We start from the raw sequence: 18,623 nt of genomic DNA, 5'->3' as shown, positions 1-18,623 counted from the left end.
TTGGTGTGGCCTTCCAATCACTTGACCTGTGATGTCCTGTTCCGGATGTCGGTCGTGAGGGGTTGGAGGTAACCAAGCCAGTTGAACCTCCGCCCCCCCTCCCCCCCCCCCCCCCCCCCCCGCCCGCCCTGTCTGGAGCCTAGATTGTTGACTGCCTTGGTTTTGGCGGGACAGCACGATGAAAGTAATGGTGCCTCATGCTCCAATCGTTGGAATCCTTGAAAGATTCTGAAGAGTGCTCATTGATCTTGATCCTGCCTCATCTTTGATTGTGACTTTCTTAATGCACCTGCGAAGAAGTCTTTATCCTGAGGACTGCTTGCATTTCTGTATCTCTGTTATTATCTTGGATTTTGCTCCCCGTTGATCACATTATTGTCTGCTTGATGTTGTCAACTGTTTCCATTTACAGGAAAGTCAATAATTTCAGTGTGATGGTCTGTGCCATTGAACTTCCTGATTTAACAAGTTTATATCATGTTAAGCCGAATGTTGACGGCGAGATTTGTGCATAGTCTTTATCCTAAATGTATTGGGGTCTTATTTTGTCTGACAATCCTTGTGATGGAGGGAGGGGGGGGGGGGGTTAGTTTTCTCCTCCCTGTCCCACTTAGATAGATTAGTGTAGCTGGAGTGGGGAGAGAGGTGGAGAGCTGTGATTGGTAGGGGATTAGTTTGTCCTCTGTGATTGAGGCAGCTACCCCCAAGTTACAGCTAAGCAGCTTTGAGTTTTTTTCTGACCTTTTTCCTTTAATTTGGATCAGAGTATCCCTGTTTTTTCTCATAGTTGGCCCTACCCAGGGGTGGTCCTGATTGTCGGGTGGGATCCCTGTTGCTGGGGGAAGGTAGGCTCGCCGTCCCTCCCAGGGTTCCCCCATTTTGGGGATGTTGTAACGGCCCCCTCTTCTTTGGGATGGGGTTCCCACCTTCCGTCTGGGATCTAATGATATCCTTCTTCACCTCAGGCCTTTTGTGTTGCTGGTATCAGTATAATTCCCCCTTAGCTCTGGGATTCTTGGGCTTTTTATTGCTCTATCAGTTTTCTTTGAAGCTATGGGTATAATGTAACTTTGTGCAGTTGACTGTACGCTGCTTTGGTGCAGACAGATCCTGTATTAGTGTTCTTACCCTGTGAGTTGCTGAAAGTGCAACAAGTCACCAAGGATTTTGATTTAAGATGGGACCAACAGTGCATCTCCTGAACCAATCAGCTTTAAGGATTGAGAAATAAACAGAGGAAAGAATGAGAATGAGGGAAATTCAATATAAAATTAGGGACAGAAAGAGTAATAAAGAGAGCGAAATCATGAGTGAAGTAAGAGAGAGATAGAAAGGAAAAGCAAGAAACAACATTTAAAAATATGAAACTTGACATTTTAAAGATCTCCAACAAGAATTAATTTCCTAATGGAATAAGATTTCACACTTTAATTGTTCACTTTCTGGGCCAGACATTGGTGGGCAATCAAGAATTATCACATTATTAAAAGAGTGCCTCAAGCTTTAGAACATAAGAAATCGGAGCTTTAGTAGGCTATTCGGCCCCTTGAGCCTGCTCTGCCATCAAATAAGGTCAGAACTTCACATTTTCCAACATTATACTCCATTTTCCATATCTTTGCCTCCTCACTCAACCTATTTATATCCATCTGCAACTTTCTTCTCTTCACAACATACTTTTCTACCCATCTTTGTGTCTTCTGCAAATTTAACTACCGTGCCTTCAGTCCCCTCATCTAAGCCATTGATGTAAATTGTAACAAGTTGAGACCACAGCATAGATCCGTGTGGGACTCCACTTGCCATATGCTACCAATCAGAAAAAGACCCATTTATGCAAACTCTCCGTTTTCTGCCAGTCAGCCAATATTCTATTCATGCTAATATGTGACCATGAGCTTTTATTTTCTTCAATAACCTTTGATATGGCACCTTCTTGAATGCCTTCTGGAAATCCAAGTGCAATACGTCCACTTTAGCCACAGCGCATGTAATTCTTTCAAAAACTCCAATAAATTTTTACCTTTCACAAAACTATGCTGAATCCTTCCGATTATCTTGGGCTTTTTGAAGTGCCCAGCTATAACCTCCGTAATGATAAATTCTAACAACTTCCCCATGATAGGCATCAAGCTAACTGGCCTAAGGTTATTTGTTTTCTTTCTCCCTCCCTTCTTGACTAGAGGGGTTATATTAGTTATGTTCCAGTCTGATGGGACCTTTCCAGAATCTAACAAATATTGAACAATTGCTACCTCATGTAGAACATAGAACATAGAAAAATACAGCACAGAACAGGCCGTTCGGCCCACGATGTTGTGCCGAACCTTTGTCCTAGATTAATCATAGATTAACATTGAATTTACAGTGCAGAAGGAGGCCATTCGGCCCTTTGAGTCTGCACCGGCTCTTGGAAAGAGCACCCTACCCAAACTCAACACTTCCACCCAACACCAAGGGCAATTTGGGCATTAAGGGCAATTTATCATTGGCCAATTCACCTAACCCGCACATCTTTGGACTGTGGGAGGAAACCGGAGCACCCGGAGGAAACCCACGCAGACACGGGGAGGACGTGCAGACTCCGCACAGACAGTGACCCAAGCCGGAATCGAACCTGGGACCCTGGAGCTGTGAAGCAATTGTGCTATCCACAATGCTACCATGCTGCCCTCGAGAACAAATAAATCTACACTATCATTTTACTGTAATCCATATACCTATCCAATAGCTGCTTGAAGGTCCCTAATGTTTCCGACTCAACTACTTCCACAGGCAGTGCATTCCATGCCCCCACTACTCTCTGGGTAAAGAACCTACCTCTGATATCCCTCCTATATCTTCCACCTTTCACCTTAAATTTATGTCCCCTTGTAATGGTTTGTTCCACCCGGGGAAAAAGTCTCTGACTGTCTACTCTATCTATTCCCCTGATCATCTTATAAACCTCTATCAAGTCGCCCCTCATCCTTCTCCGTTCTAATGAGAAAAGGCCTAGCACCCTCAATCTTTCCTCGTAAGACCTACTCTCCATTCCAGGCAACATCCTGGTAAATCTTCTTTGCACCTTTTCCAAAGCTTCCACATCCTTCCTAAAATGAGGCGACCAGAACTGTACACAGTACTCCAAATGTGGCCTTACCAAAGTTTTGTACAGCTGCATCATCACCTCACGGCTCTTAAATTCAATCCCTCTGTTAATGAACGCGAGCACACCATAGGCCTTCTTCACAGCTCTATCCACTTGAGTGGCAACTTTCAAAGATGTATGAACATAGACCCCAAGATCTCTCTGCTCCTCCACATTGCCAAGAACTCTACCGTTAACCCTGTATTCCGCATTCATATTTGTCCTTCCAAAATGGACAACCTCACACTTTTCAGGGTTAAACTCCATCTGCCACTTCTCAGCCCAGCTCTGCATCCTATCTATGTCTCTTTGCAGCCGACAACAGCCCTCCTTACTATCCACAACTCCACCAATCTTCGTATCATCTGCAAATTTACTGACCCACCCTTCAACTCCCTCATCCAAGTCATTAATGAAAATCACAAACAGCAGAGGACCCAGAACTGATCCCTGCGGTACGCTACTGGTAACTGGGATCCAGACTGAATATTTGCCATCCACCACCACTCTCTGACTTCTGTCGGTTAGCCAGTTCGTTATCCAACTGGCCAAATTTCCCACTATCCCATGCCTCCTTACTTTCTGCATAAGCCTACCATGGGGAACTTTATCAAATGCCTTACTAAAATCCATGTACACTACATCCACTGCTTTACCTTCATCCACATGCTTGGTCACCTCCTCAAAGAATTCAATAAGATTTGTAAGGCAAGACCTACCCCTCACAAATCCGTGCTGACTATCCCTAATCAAGCAGTGTCTTTCCAGATGCTCAGAAATCCTATCCTTCAGTACCCTTTCCATTACTTTGCCTACCACCGAAGTAAGACTAACTGGCCTGTATTTCCCATGGTTATCCCTAGTCCCTTTTTTGAACAGGGGCACGACATTCGCCACTCTCCAATCCCCTGGTACCACCCCTGTTGACAGTGAGGACGAAACGATCATTGCCAACGGCTCTGCAATTTCATCTCTTGCTTCCCATAGAATCCTTGGATATATCCCGTCAGGCCCGGGGGACTTGTCTATCCTCAAGTTTTTCAAAATGCCCAACACATCTTCCTTCCTAATAAGTATTTCCTCGAGCTTACCAATCTGTTTCACACTGTCCTCTCCAACAATATCGCCCCTCTCATTTGTGAATACAGAAGAAAAGTACTCGTTCAAGACCTCTCCTATCTCTTCAGACTCAATACACAATCTCCCGCTACTGTCCTTGATCGGACCTACCCTTGCTCTAGTCATTCTCATATTTCTCACATATGTGTAAAAGGCCTTGGGGTTTTCCTTGATCCTACCCGCCAAAGATTGTTCATGCCCTCTCTTAGCTCTCCTAATCCCTTTCTTCAGTTCCCTCCTGGCTATCTTGTATCCCTCCAATGCCCTGTCTGAACCTTGTTTCCTCAGCCTTACATAAGTCACCTTTTTCCTCTTAACAAGACATTCAACCTCTCTTGTCAACCATGGTTCCCTCACTCGACCATCTCTTCCCTGCCTGACAGGGACATACATATCAAGGACACGTAGCACCTGTTCCTTGAACAAGTTCCACATTTCACTTGTGTCCTTCCCTGCCAGCCTATGTTCCCAACTTATGCACTTCAATTCTTGTCTGACAACATCGTATTTACCCTTCCCCCAATTGTAAACCTTGCCCTGTTGCACGTACCTATCCCTCTCCATTACTAAAGTGAAAGTCACAGAATTGTGGTCACTATCTCCAAAATGCTCCCCCACTAACAAATCTATCACTTGCCCTGGCTCATTACCCAGTACTAAATCCAATATTGCCCCTCCTCTGGTCGGACAATCTACATACTGTGTTAGAAAAGCTTCCTGGACACACTGCACAAACACCACCCCATCCAAACTATTTGATCTGAAGAGTTTCCACTCAATATTTGGGAAGTTAAAGTCGCCCATGACTACTACCCTATGACTTCTGCACCTTTCCAAAATCTGTTTCCCAATCTGTTCCTCCACATCTCTGCTACTATTGGGGGGCCTATAGAAAACTCCTAACAAGGTGACTGCTCCTTTCCTATTTCTGACTTCAACCCATACTACCTCAATAGGGTGATACTCCTCGAACTGCCTTTCTGCAGCTGTTTACTATCTCTAATTAATAATGCCACCCCCCCACCTCTTTTACCACTCTCCCTAATCTTATTGAAACATCTATAACCAGGGACCTCCAACAACCATTTCTGCCCCTCTTCTATCCAAGTTTCCGTGATGGCCACCACATCGTAGTCCCAAGTACCGATCCATGCCTTAAGTTCACCCACCTTATTCCTGATGCTTCTTGCGTTGAAGTATACACACTTCAACCCATCTCCGTGCCTGCAAGTACTCTCCTTTGTCAGTGTTCCCTTCCCCACTGCCTCATTACACGCTTTGGCGTCCTGAATATCGGCTACCTTAGTTGCTGGACTACAAATCCGGTTCCCATTCCCCTGCCAAATTAGTTTAAACCCTCCCGAAGAGTACTAGAAAACCTCCCTCCCAGGATATTGGTGCCCCTCTGGTTCAGATGCAACCCGTCCTGCTTGTACAGGTCCCACCTTCCCCAGAATGCGCTCCAATTATCCAAATACCTGAAGTCCTCCCTCCTACACCATTCCTGCAGCCACGTGTTCAGCTGCACTCCCTCCCTATTCCTAGCCTCGCTATCACGTGGCACCGGCAACAAACCAGAGATGACAACTCTGTCTGTCCTGGCTTTTAACTTCCAGCCTAACTCCCTAAACTTGTTTATTACCTCCACACCCCTTTTCCTACCTATGTCGTTGGTACCAATGTGCACCACGACTTCTGGCTGCTCCCCCTCCCCCTTAAGGATCCTGAAGACACGATCCGAGACATCCCTGGCCCTGGCACCCGGGAGGCAACATACCTTCCGGGAGTCTCGCTCGCGACCACAGAATCTCCTATCTATTCCCCTAACCATTGAATCTCCTACAACTATTGCTTTTCTATTCTCCCCCCTTCCCTTCTGAGCCCCAGAGCCAGACTCAGTGCCAGAGACCTGGCCGCTAGGGCCTTCCCCCGGTAGGTCATCCCCCCCAACAGCATCCAAAACGGTATACTTGTTTTGAAGGGGAACGGCCACGAGGGATCCCTGCACTTTCTGCCTGTTTGTTTTTTTCCCCCTGATTGTAACCCAGCTATTCTTGTCCTGTACCTTGGGTGTGGTTACCTCCTTGTAACTCTTCTCAATCACCCCCTCTGCCTCCCGGATGATCCGAAGTTCATCCAGCTTCAGCTCCAGTTCCCTAACACGGTCTTTGAGGAGCTGAAGTTGGGTGCACTTCCCGCAGGTATAGTCAGTGGGGACACCGGTGGTATCCCTCACCACCCACATCCTACAGGAGGAGCATGTAACTGGCCTAGCCTCCATCCCCTCTTACCTGACAGAATATAGCTGCCCTGTGGACTAACTAGATCTCCGCCCTCCGACCCTGCTCCCAGTCAGCTACACTTTCTGTAAACTCCTGGCTCTCTTTGCACTCTTTGCGGAAATGTCGGAAACAAAATGAAAGGAGCACCTTACTCCCTCCTCACCTAACTCCCTCGGTGACCAAACTCTCACTATAGCACTCAAATGCACCAAATTTAGCACTCCCTCAGTCACCAAACTCTCACTATCGCACTCAAATGCACCAAATTCAGCACTCCCTCAGTCACCAAACTCTCACTATCGCACTCAAATGCACCAAATTCAGCACTCAGTGCAAACAAAGTCTGCACTGTAGGGGATCACTTTTATACTGTGAATCTAGCCTCTGAAAAACTGGCCTAATCCAATTAACTAATTAACAAGCTCCAGCTGCAAGTGCCTACAAGTAGAAGCCTGTTTAAAGCTGATTGAAAATTCACCTTCTTCTAAACCAAACAGCAACTTTTAAGTTAATTAACTAAATAAAAGAAAGACTAAACTTTAGATAAAAATGAAGCCTTATACTCCCTCGGTCACCAAACTCTCACTATCGCACTCAAATGCACCAAATTCAGCACTCAGTGCAAAAACTGTGCTAGCTCTTTAGCCACTTCTTTTAAGACTCAAGGATGAAGTCCATCAGGATCCAGGGACTTGTTGGCTCACAGCTCCATCAGTTTGTCAGTACCACTTCCCGAGTGATTGCAATTTCACCAAGGTGCTCTCTCCCTTCTATCTCCTGATTTACAGCTTTTGCTGGAATGATTTTTGTATCTTCTATAGTGAAGAAAAGAAGGAAAATATTTGTTCATTTTAGCCACCATTTCCTTATCTTTTACTATTAAATTCCCGTTGTCACACTCTAGAGGACAAACATTCACTTTATTTATACTTTTTTTCTGTTTAAATACCTGTAGAAACTCTTGCTTTGTTTTTACATTTCCAGCTAGCTTCCTCTCATACTCTAATTTCTTTTTCCTGATTAACCTTTTAGTCATTCTCTGCCGTTCTTTATATTTTGACCAATCATTTGTCCTGCAACTCTTTTTTTGTGCAATTATATGCTTTTTCATTAAGTCTGGTGATTTCCATAACTCATTTAGTTCACCATGGATGGTGGGTCCTCCCCTTAGAATTTTCCTTTATGTTAGGAATTTATTTACTCTGAATATTCTGAAATATATGCTTAAATGTCTGCTACTGCTTCTCTATTGCTCAATCCTCAAGCCCATAATCCCAGGTCATTTCAGCTAGCTCAGCTTTCATGCCCACATAGTTGCCTTCAATTAAGTTTAAAATGCTAGTCTAGTCCCACACATTTTCCTTTCTAACCGAGCGCAAAATTCAATCATATGGTGGTTACAGCTTTAATTATGACCATTAACTTTCTGTGGCAAGTTTAATTGTCAGTTCAAATTCAAATGAAGGAACTTCAGGTAACTCATGGGGAGGTCTGGTAACCTGCACAGGACTCACGGGGCAAGCTTGCTAATATTGGCTCGAGGATTATGAACTCCCCCACTAACTACAGGCGAGTTACATGGTACACAAGGTCAGCCTGAATGTAATGGCCAATGGAGTGAAAGGACTGGTGACTTTCATCTGGGTCCCTTGTGTACATACTACGACTGTGTTAATAGATAAATTTATCTTTTTTTTTAAATATGTTTTATTGAAATTTTTTTCCCAAACAACAATTTTTCCCCTCTTACAAAGCAAACGCAACAATAACAATACAGAAATTTTTAACAATACACAAGTAACAAAACCCCTTTATCTTTGACCTAAACTAAACTAACCCCCCCCCCCTCCCCCCTCCACTTCCCCCTGGGTTGCTGCTGCTGGTCATCTGTCTTCCCTCTAACGTTCCCCTAGGTAGTCGAGAAATGGCTGCCACCGCCTGGTGAACCCTTGAGCCGATCCTCTCAGGGCAAACTTTATCTGCTCCAGTTTAATGAACCCCGCCATATCATTTACCCAGGCCTCCAGTCCGGGGGGTTTCGCCTCCTTCCACATGAGTAGGATCCTGCGCCGGGCTACTAGGGACGCAAAGGCCACAACGTCGGCCTCTTTCGCCTCCTGCACTCCCGGCTCTTCCGCAACTCCAAATAGAGCTAACCCCCAGCCTGGTTTGACCCGGGCCTTCACCACCTGCGAAATCACTCCCGTCACTCCCTTCCAATACCCTTCCAGTGCTGGGCACGCCCAAAACCTATGTGCGTGGTTTGCCGGGCTCCCGCCACACCTCCCACATTTGTCCTCCACTCCAAAGAACCTGCTCAATCTTGCTCCCGTTATGTGTGCTCTATGTAGCACCTTAAATTGAATCAGGCTAAGCCTGGCGCATGAGGAAGAGGAATTTACCCTGCTTAGGGCATCAGCCCACATACCCTCCTCTATCTCCTCCCCTAGTTCTTCTTCCCACTTTCCTTTTAGTTCGCCCACCGACTCCTCCCCCTCTTCCCTCATCTCTCGGTAAATCTCTGACACCTTGCCCTCTCCGACCCACACCCCTGAAAGCACCCTGTCCTGTATCCCCTGTGTCGGGAGCAACGGAAATTCCCTCACCTGTTGTCTAGTAAATGCCCTCACCTGCATATATCTCAAGAAATTTCCCCGGGGCAACTTATACTTTTCCTCCAATGCTCCCAAGCTCGCAAAAGTCCCATCTATAAATAAATCTCCCACCCTCCTAATTCCCAACTGGTACCAGCTCTGAAATCCTCCATCCATTCTTCTTGGGGCGAACCTATGGTTGTTCCTGATTGTGGACCCCACCAGGGCTCCCCGCACCCCTCTCTGTCGCCTCCACTGTCCCCAGATATTCAATGTTGCCGCCACCACCGGGTTCGTGGTAAACTTTTTAGGTGAGATCGGTAGCGGCGCCGTCACCAGCGCCTCTAAACTCGTCCCTTTACAGGACTTTCTCTCCAGTCTTTCCCACGCCGCTCCCTCACCCTCCATCATCCATTTACGTATCATTGCCACATTGGCGGCCCAATAGGAATCGCCCAAGTTCGGTAGTGCCAATCCTCCTCTGTCCCTACTACGCTGAAGGAACCCCCTCCTTACTCTCGGAACCCTCCCTGCCCACACGAAGCTCGCGATGCTCCTGTCTATTTTATTAAAAAAGGTTTTGGTGATTAGTATAGGGAGACATTGAAATACAAATAAGAACCTCGGGAGGACCATCATCTTAATTGCTTGCACCCTGCCCGCCAGCGATAGAGGCTGCATGTCCCACCTCTTGAAGTCCTCCTCCATTTGTTCTACCAACCGTGTCAGATTAAGTCTGTGCAAGGTTCCCCAGCTCCTAGCGATCTGAATCCCCAGGTATCGGAAGTTTCTTTCCACTTTCCTTAGAGGCAAGCCTTCTATCTCTCTACTCTGGTCCCCTGGATGTATCACAAATAATTCACTCTTCCCCATGTTTAGCCTATACCCCGAGAAATCCCCGAACCCCCTCAAAATTCGCATAACCTCTATCATCCCCCCCGCTGGGTCCGACACGTATAACAATAGGTCATCCGCGTATAACGAGACTCGGTGTTCTTCTCCCCCTCTAATCACCCCTCTCCATTTCCTGGAGTCTCTCAACGCCATGGCCAGAGGTTCAATTGCCAACGCGAACAACAATGGAGACAGCGGGCATCCCTGTCTTGTTCCCCTATATAGTCGGAAATACCCCGATCTATGTCGACCTGTAACTATGCTTGCCGTTGGAGCCCCATAAAGAAGTCTAACCCAGCTAATAAACCCGTTCCCAAACCCAAACCTCCTTAACACTTCCCATAAATACTCCCACTCCACCCTATCAAATGCCTTCTCTGCGTCCATTGCCGCCACTATCTCTGCCTCCCCCTCCACTGGGGGCATCATTATCACCCCTTATAGTCGTCGCACGTTAACATTCAGTTGTCTCCCTTTTACGAACCCTGTCTGGTCTTCGTGCACCACCCCCGGGACACAGTCCTCTATCCTCGATGCCAGTACCTTTGCCAACAATTTGGCGTCCACGTTCAATAATGAAATGGGTCTATAGGACCCGCACTGCAACGGATCTTTATTCCTCTTCAAAATTAACGATATCGTCGCCTCCGACATCGTCGGGGGTAGAGTCTCCCCTTTCCTGGCCTCATTGAACATCCTCACCATCAACGGGGCCAACAAGTCCACATATTTTCTGTAATACTCCACCGGGAACCCGTCTGGTCCTGGGGCCTTCCCTGCTTGCATGCTTCCCAGTCCCTTAATAACCTCGTCCACCCCAATCGGTGCCCCCAGGCCTACCACCCCCCGCTCCTCCACTTTCGGGAACCTCAATTGGTCCAGGAACTGCCGCATCCCCTCCTCTCCCTCTGGGGGTTGAGACCAATACAGTTCCTCATAGAAGGTCTTGAACACCTCATTTATCTTTCCTGCCCTTCGCACCGTGTCTCCCCTTTCGTCTCTAATTCCTCCTATCTCCCTCGCTGCTGCCCTCTTTCGCAATTGATGAGCCAACAGGCGACTAGCCTTTTCCCCATATTCATACCTCCTCCCCTGTGCCTTCCTCCACAGTACCTCCGCCTTTCTGGTGGTCAGAAGGTCAAATTCCGTCTGGAGTCGTCTCCTCTCCCTGTACAATTCCTCCTCCGGGGTCTCTGCAAATTCCCTATCCACCCTTAAAATCTCCCCCAGTAATCTTTCCCTTTCCTTGGCCTCTGTTTACCTTTTGTGGGCCCCAATGGAGATCAGCTCTCCTCTGACCACCGCTTTTAGTGCTTCCCATACCACTCCCACAGGGACCTCGCCGTCGTCATTGACCTCCAGGTATCTCTCAATACACCCCCGCACTCTTGCACACACTCCCTCATCCGCCATCAGTCCCACATCTAATCGCCAGAGTGTTCTCTGCTCTCTTTCCTCTCCTAATTCCAGGTCCACCCAATGTGGGGCATGATCCGAAACCGCTATGGCTGAGTACTCAGCTTCTTCCACCCTAGAGATCAACGACCTTCCCAAAACAAAAAAATCTATCCGGGAGTACACTTTATGGACATGGGAGAAGAAGGAAAACTCCCTAGCCCTAGGTCTAAGAAATCGCCATGGATCCACTCCCCCCATTTGGTCCATAAACCCCTTAAGTACCTTGGCCGCTGCCGGCCTTCTTCCGGTCCTTGAGCTGGATCTATCTAGCCCCGGGTCCAGCACCGTATTAAAGTCCCCTCCTAAAATCAAGTTTCCTACCTCCAGGTCCGGTATACGCCCCAGCATCCGTCTCATAAATCCCGCATCGTCCCAGTTTGGGGCATACACATTAACCAACACGACCTCCATTCCCTCCAGCCTGCCACTCACCATTACATATCTACCTCCGCTATCTGCTACGATGTTCTTTGCTTCAAATGCTACCCGTTTCCCCACCAAAATGGCCACCCCTCTATTCTTTGCGTCCAGTCCTGAGTGGAACACCTGTCCCACCCATCCTTTCCTTAGCCTAACTTGGTCCGCCACCTTTAGGTGCGTCTCTTGGAGCATAACCACGTCTGCCCTTAGTCCTTTCAAATGCGCGAGCACTCGGGCCCTTTTTATCGGTCCGTTCAGGCCTCTCACGTTCCACGTGATCAGCCTCACTATAGGGCTACCTGCCCCCCTCCCATGTCGACTAGCCATTACCTTCTCCAGGCCAGTCCCATATCCCGCCTCCGCGCTCCCGCTCGCTCCCCCAGCGTCGCACACTATCCCCGTCCACCCACTCTTTAGCCATTTCCTTTTGGATTTCCGCAGCAGCAACCCAGTTGTCCCCCCCCCCCTCCCTCCCCCCCCTCCCCGCTAGATCTCTTTCTAGCATGATTGCTCCCCCCATATTACTTCCGTAAGTCAGCTGACTTCAACTGACCCCGGCTACTCCTGCTCACTCCTCGACCCCCCCGTGTGGGGAACGCCCATCCGCCTTGCGCCTGTCTTCTCGCCTTATTCTTTCTGGCGCGGGAACATCCCTTTACCTGACCCGCCTCTTATGGCGCAGCTCCCTTTCCCCTCCCCCTCCCCTTCCCCATTCTCCAACTATGTCCCGTCTTTCCCCCCTCACCGGCGCCCACTGTCTCCCCAATGTCTCCCCCCTTCCCAATTTACTTCTCAATTAACTTCAACCATAACATTAACAATAACATTTCCTGCAGCATCAGTCCCTCAGTTCCGATCCAATTTCTCTTCTTTGATGAAGGTCCATGCTTCCTCCGCCATCTCGAAATAATGGTGTCTCTCCTGATACGTGACCCATAGTCTTGCCGGCTGCAGCATCCCAAACTTCACCTACCTTTTATGCAACACCTCTTTGGCTCGGTTGAAGCTCGCCATCCTTCTCGCCACCTCCGCACTCCAATCCTGGTATACCCGTACCACTGCATTCTCCCATCTGCTACTCTGCACCTTTTTAGCCCATCTCAGGACCTCTTCTCTATCCTTAAGGCGGTAAAATCGCACGATTATTGCCCTGGGTGGTTCTCCCGCTTTTGGTCTTCTCGCCGGAATCCGATTTGCCCACTCCACCTCCAAGGGGCCCGTAGGGGCCTCAGCACCCATCAGTGAGCTCAGCATCTAACTTGCGTACGCTCCACAGTCCACTCCTTCTACACCCTCAGGGAGACCCAGTATCCGAAGGTTCTTCCTTCGCGCTCCATTTTCTAGGGCTTCGATCCTTTCAGTACATCTTTTATGAAGTGCCTCGTGCGTCTGTGTCTTAACCGCCAGGCCCAGGATCTCGTCCTCAATATCTGTCACCTTCTGCTCCACCACGCGGAGCTCTGTCTCCTGGGTCTTTAATGTCTCCTTGAGCCCCTCAATTGCCTGTAGCAACGGGGTCAGCACCTCCCTCTTCAGCAGCTCCACGCACCGTCTCACAATTTCATCCTGCTCAGGCCCCCATGTCGCCTGCGCTTTCTCCGCCGCCATCTTGTACTTCTCTCTTTCTGACCCTTTGGTCGACGATTCCTCGCACTGCAGCCGCCGCCGCCGGTTTTTTCCTCCTTCGTTTGGGGAGGACTCCCTTCTCACACACCCCACACCGGGTTGCGTCGTCGAAAAATTCCCCGTTGGGGCTCTTAAAAGAGCCCGAAGGTCCGTCGGAGCTGGAGCCGCCGTAGCGTGCGGCTAGCTAGGCATCACCGCAACCGGAAGTCCCTTCAGTGGCCTTGATGAGGTCTTTTCACAGTTGTTCCCTCTGCTGCTAGAATTCACCTTTGATACAGGCCCTCAGGTCAGCTTGCAGCTTTAAGCTTGCCCTTCCCCCGCCTGCATGCTGGAAGAGGCCGTTTATCCTGCAGTTGCAGCCAAATCTTTTACTGTTTCTGTCGTGTCTGGCAACCCAGAGACATACCCTTCGATCCTTTCAGTACATCTTTTATGAAGTGCCTCGTGCGTCTGTGTCTTAACCGCCAGGCCCAGGATCTCGTCCTCAATATCTGTCACCTTCTGCTCCACCACGCGGAGCTCTGTCTCCTGGGTCTTTAATGTCTCCTTGAGCCCCTCAATTGCCTGTAGCAACGGGGTCAGCACCTCCCTCTTCAGCAGCTCCACGCACCGTCTCACAATTTCATCCTGCTCAGGCCCCCATGTCGCCTGCGCTTTCTCCGCCGCCATCTTGTACTTCTCTCTTTCTGACCCTTTGGTCGACGATTCCTCGCACTGCAGCCGCCGCCGCCGGTTTTTTCCTCCTTCGTTTGGGGAGGACTCCCTTCTCACACACCCCACACCGGGTTGCGTCGTCGAAAAATTCCCCGTTGGGGCTCTTAAAAGAGCCCGAAGGTCCGTCGGAGCTGGAGCCGCCGAAGCGTGCGGCTAGCTAGGCATCACCGCAACCGGAAGTCCCTTCAGTGGCCTTGATGAGGTCTTTTCACAGTTGTTCCCTCTGCTGCTAGAATTCACCTTTGATACAGGCCCTCAGGTCAGCTTGCAGCTTTAAGCTTGCCCTTCCCCCGCCTGCATGCTGGAAGAGGCCGTTTATCCTGCAGTTGCAGCCAAATCTTTTACTGTTTCTGTCGTGTCTGGCAACCCAGAGACATACCCTTCCTGGGGGACACTGTCGGGGGAATATTGCAGCCTTCTTCCCACACCGGGAAATGTCAAACAAATGCCGTGGAGGCCCTGTAAAAGAGCCCAAAAGTCCGTTCCAAGCAGGAGCTGCCGAATATGCGACCTAGCTCTGCATAGCCGCACCCGGAAGTCCTCAGATAAATTTATCTTTGTTATTCAACTGACTCCTGGTTGCCGTTACTAAACTGGCGATGAGGATAGAAAACCAGAAGCAGTTAACGTGCTATTCTGCCACCTACGGCGTCTCTGAAAACTTTGTTCACCTTGACCTAAGATACGTTTGACAACTACCCCTTTGTTCATTCACTTTGACGCATTTGAACCCGCCATTGATTCATGGAAGCAATATACGGAATGACTCCGTTATTTCTTCAAGGCAAACAGCATAGCCGAAAACGACAGCCAAACAGTATTCTTGCTGATGGCCTGTGGTGCTCACACATTCAGTGTTATTCAGGGCCTCACATTTCCAGTGGCACCGAATACAGTATCGTTCGACCAACTAGTCACGCTTGTGGGAGATCATTGTAACCCTTCACCTTCGGACATTGTGCAAAGGTATCAGTTTAATACAGCAGAACACTGTAATCTGGTTGGGAAAAATCGCAGAATATTGCGATTATGGGCCTGTTCAGCAAGGGCGTCCGTCGAAGCGGATATGCTTCGGGATCGTTCAGTTTGTGGGATAAACAATCATAAAATCCAGAGGCGGCTTTTGGGTGATATGTCCCTCGGAAAGTGCAGCCCGGGGTGTATAAGAACTATAGGGGATGGAAGCTAATGCCTTATGGAGCTCGGCCTCAGACCTCGTAACACCAAGCCTCGACGGACGCCCTCGCTGGACTCAGGTGAGGCTGACAACGCATCATGTGAGAGGTGTCGCCACAGGAGTCGTCGGCCACGTCGCCCACATGTGGGACAACATCCTGTCCATTCGGCCCATGTTGCACGTTGGCCCATGCCCAGGCTCACCATGTCGATGCCCCTGAGGAGGCTGCCGATGAGTTGGACATGTGGCTCAACTGTCTGGCGTGCCCCGTGCCACTCCCATTCGGACTCCTGTATGTGTCAATGGATATCCGGGTGGCTCATTTTCTCTTTTGCATCGCAACACTACTCATGCTGTTTGGGGGTTGCTCCGTCTGAGCTGTTGATGGGTTGCCGTCTTCGTACTCGGTTACGTTTATTGCTCCCAGACATTGGGACCAAAGTATTCCGCTCACAAGAAAAACAAAAGGCATTGTCCCGATGGGCATCATTCCCTATGCTGTTTCACACCTGACCAAGGGATCAGAACTCGCAGATTCAGTGAGGGTCCTGGTTGGCTTTCAGGGGTCATTGTTCATCAGACCGGTCCCGTTTCATACCAAGTCCGTGTGCAAGGCTGGCTGATGAAGCGTCATCTTGATCATCTTGATGCCAGAGACTCTGCTACTCCATTGGATCCTCATTATCCCTCCACTAAGGCATCGCCTTGAGGACCTCTATCCCCGTTTCAGCCGGTTCCACCACTGTTGCAGTATATGCACCCTTTCCCATCTTCTTCTCCTAGGGATACTGAGATGCCTAATATTTGGTCATTGGATTCTGATGTGGAAACCCAGACCTCTGAGGTCATCGCCCAACCACCACCTGGGTTCTGCACCATGTCGATCCAACGGCAAGCACCGTTCTCCAACTCGGTATATGCTGGTTACTCCAGTTCCTCCACCAGGAGTCAATGTGCCCCGACCAAAACGCCTGCACCAACCACCGCCCATCGAGACTGGGCCGGATTCTTCTGTTCTGTCTACGTCGCCTGTTCTACAAACTTATTCTTTGTCTTTGCATATTCTATGTTATCCTCATGCGTCCCTGAGGGGGTCTTCGGACTTGGGGGAGGGTGGGGATGTGTGTAGTAACCTGCAAAGGACACATAGGGCAAGCCGGCTAATATTTTCCATCAGTTTTGAGGAGTATGAACCTCCCAGCTAACCACCGGGCGGGGTTACGTTGTATATAAGGTCATCCAGAATATAACGGGCAATGGCGAGAAAGGACCGGTGACTTTCAACTGGGTCTCTTGTGCACATACTACTGTGTTAATAATAAGTTTATCTTTGTTAACTAATTAGAGATGGCTGGGCAGGTGATGTGCTATAGCTGTATGATGTGGGTCCCATTGTGAGCTGCAGTGACCACATCTGCAGCAAATGTTGGTTGCCGGAGGAACTTCGGATCAGAGTTGAAGAGCTGGTTTCTGAGCTTCAAACACTGCGGCACATCTGGGAGGGGGAAGAGTTACCTGGACACTTTGCTCAGGAGGCGGTCACACCCATAGGTTAAGTACCTCGAATTTGGTCAATGGTCAGGGATAGCAGGGTATGACTACAGGTGACACAGATTGAATTCAACGGGGAACCTTTGAATGGGGTATATCTGCATTTCCAGGAAGCATTCAACAAGGTGCTGCACAAGATAAAGGTGCATGGCGTTACCGGTAATTATTAGCATGGATAGAGGATTAGCTAACTGGCAGAAAGCAAAGAGTGGGGATAAATGGGTGTTTTTCTGGTTGGCGATCAGTGTCTAGTGGTGTGCCTTAGGGATCAGTGTTGGGTCCGCAATTGTTCACAATTTACATAGATGATCTGGAGTTGGGGACCAAGAGTAATGTGTCAATGTTCGCAGATGACACCAAACAGTGGTAGAGCCAAGTGTGCAGAGGACACTGAAAGTCTGCAGATAAATATAGATAGTTTAAGTGAGTGGGCAAGGGTCTGGCAGATGGAGTTCAATGTTGATAAATGTGAGGTCATCCATTTTAGTAGGAATAACAGCAAAATGGACTATTATTTAAATTATATATAAAAAATTGCAGCATGCTGCTGTGCAGAGGGACCTGGGTGTTCCTGTGTATTAATTGCAAAACATTGGTTTGCAGGTGTAGCAATTAAGAAAGCAAATGGAATGTTGTCCTTCATTGCTGGAGGGAAGGAGTTTGAAAACAGGGAGGTTATGTTGCAGCTGTATAGGGTGCTGGTAAGACCACACCTGGAGTACTGTGTACAGTTTTGGTCTCCTTACTTGAGATAGGATGTACTGGCACTGGAGGGGGTGCAGGCGAGATTCAGCAGGTTGATTCTAGACTTGAGAGAATTAGCTTATGAGGAGAAACTAAGTAGAGTGGGACTATACACTTGGAATTTAGAAAAATGAGGGGGGATCTTATAGAAACATATAAAATTATAAGGGAATAGATAGGATAGAAGCAGGGAGGTGGTTTCCACTGGCAGGTGAAACTAGAACTAGGGAGCATAGCCTCAAAATAAGGGGGAGCAAAGATAGGACTGAGTTGAGGAAGAACTTCTTCACCCAAAGGGTCAGGAATCTGTGGAATTCCCTGCCCAGTGAAGCAGTTGAGGCTACCTCGTTAAATGTATTTAAGGCAAATGTGGATAGATTTTTGAACAGTAAAGGAATAGAAGGTTAAGGTGAGCGGGTGGGTAAGTGGAGCTGAGTCCACAAAAAGATCAGCCATGATCTTATTGAATGGTGGAGCTGGCTCGAGGGGCCAGATTGCCTACTCCTGCTCCTAGTTCTTATGTTCTTCTGATTGACTCCTGTTTGCCATTACTAAAGGAGGTTAACCATAAGATGCTGTTTTCGCTGGAATGCTGGGGGCAGGGGGGGAAATTAGTCCTTGATTTGTGCATGAGACTACCACCGCGGCCCCACAAGCCACTCCAAGCCTGATAAGTTGGCTCAGATCCAACCCGAGACACGTGCTTAGGATAGCCAGATTTTCAAAAGTCATAATATATGATTGCTAAATTAGCTGATGACACAAAGATAGGTAGGAAAGTAAGTTGTGAAGAGGACATAAGGAGCCTGCAAATATGGATTGGTGAAGTGAATGGGCAAAAATATGATAGATGGAATATGATGTGCGAAAATGTGAACTTCCCCACTTTGACAGGAAGAATACAAAAAGTATAT

This window comes from Scyliorhinus torazame, chromosome 7 (assembly GCF_047496885.1).
Source record: "Scyliorhinus torazame isolate Kashiwa2021f chromosome 7, sScyTor2.1, whole genome shotgun sequence".
Classification (NCBI taxonomy): domain Eukaryota; kingdom Metazoa; phylum Chordata; class Chondrichthyes; order Carcharhiniformes; family Scyliorhinidae; genus Scyliorhinus; species Scyliorhinus torazame.
Note: the sequence above shows the minus strand (reverse complement) of the source record.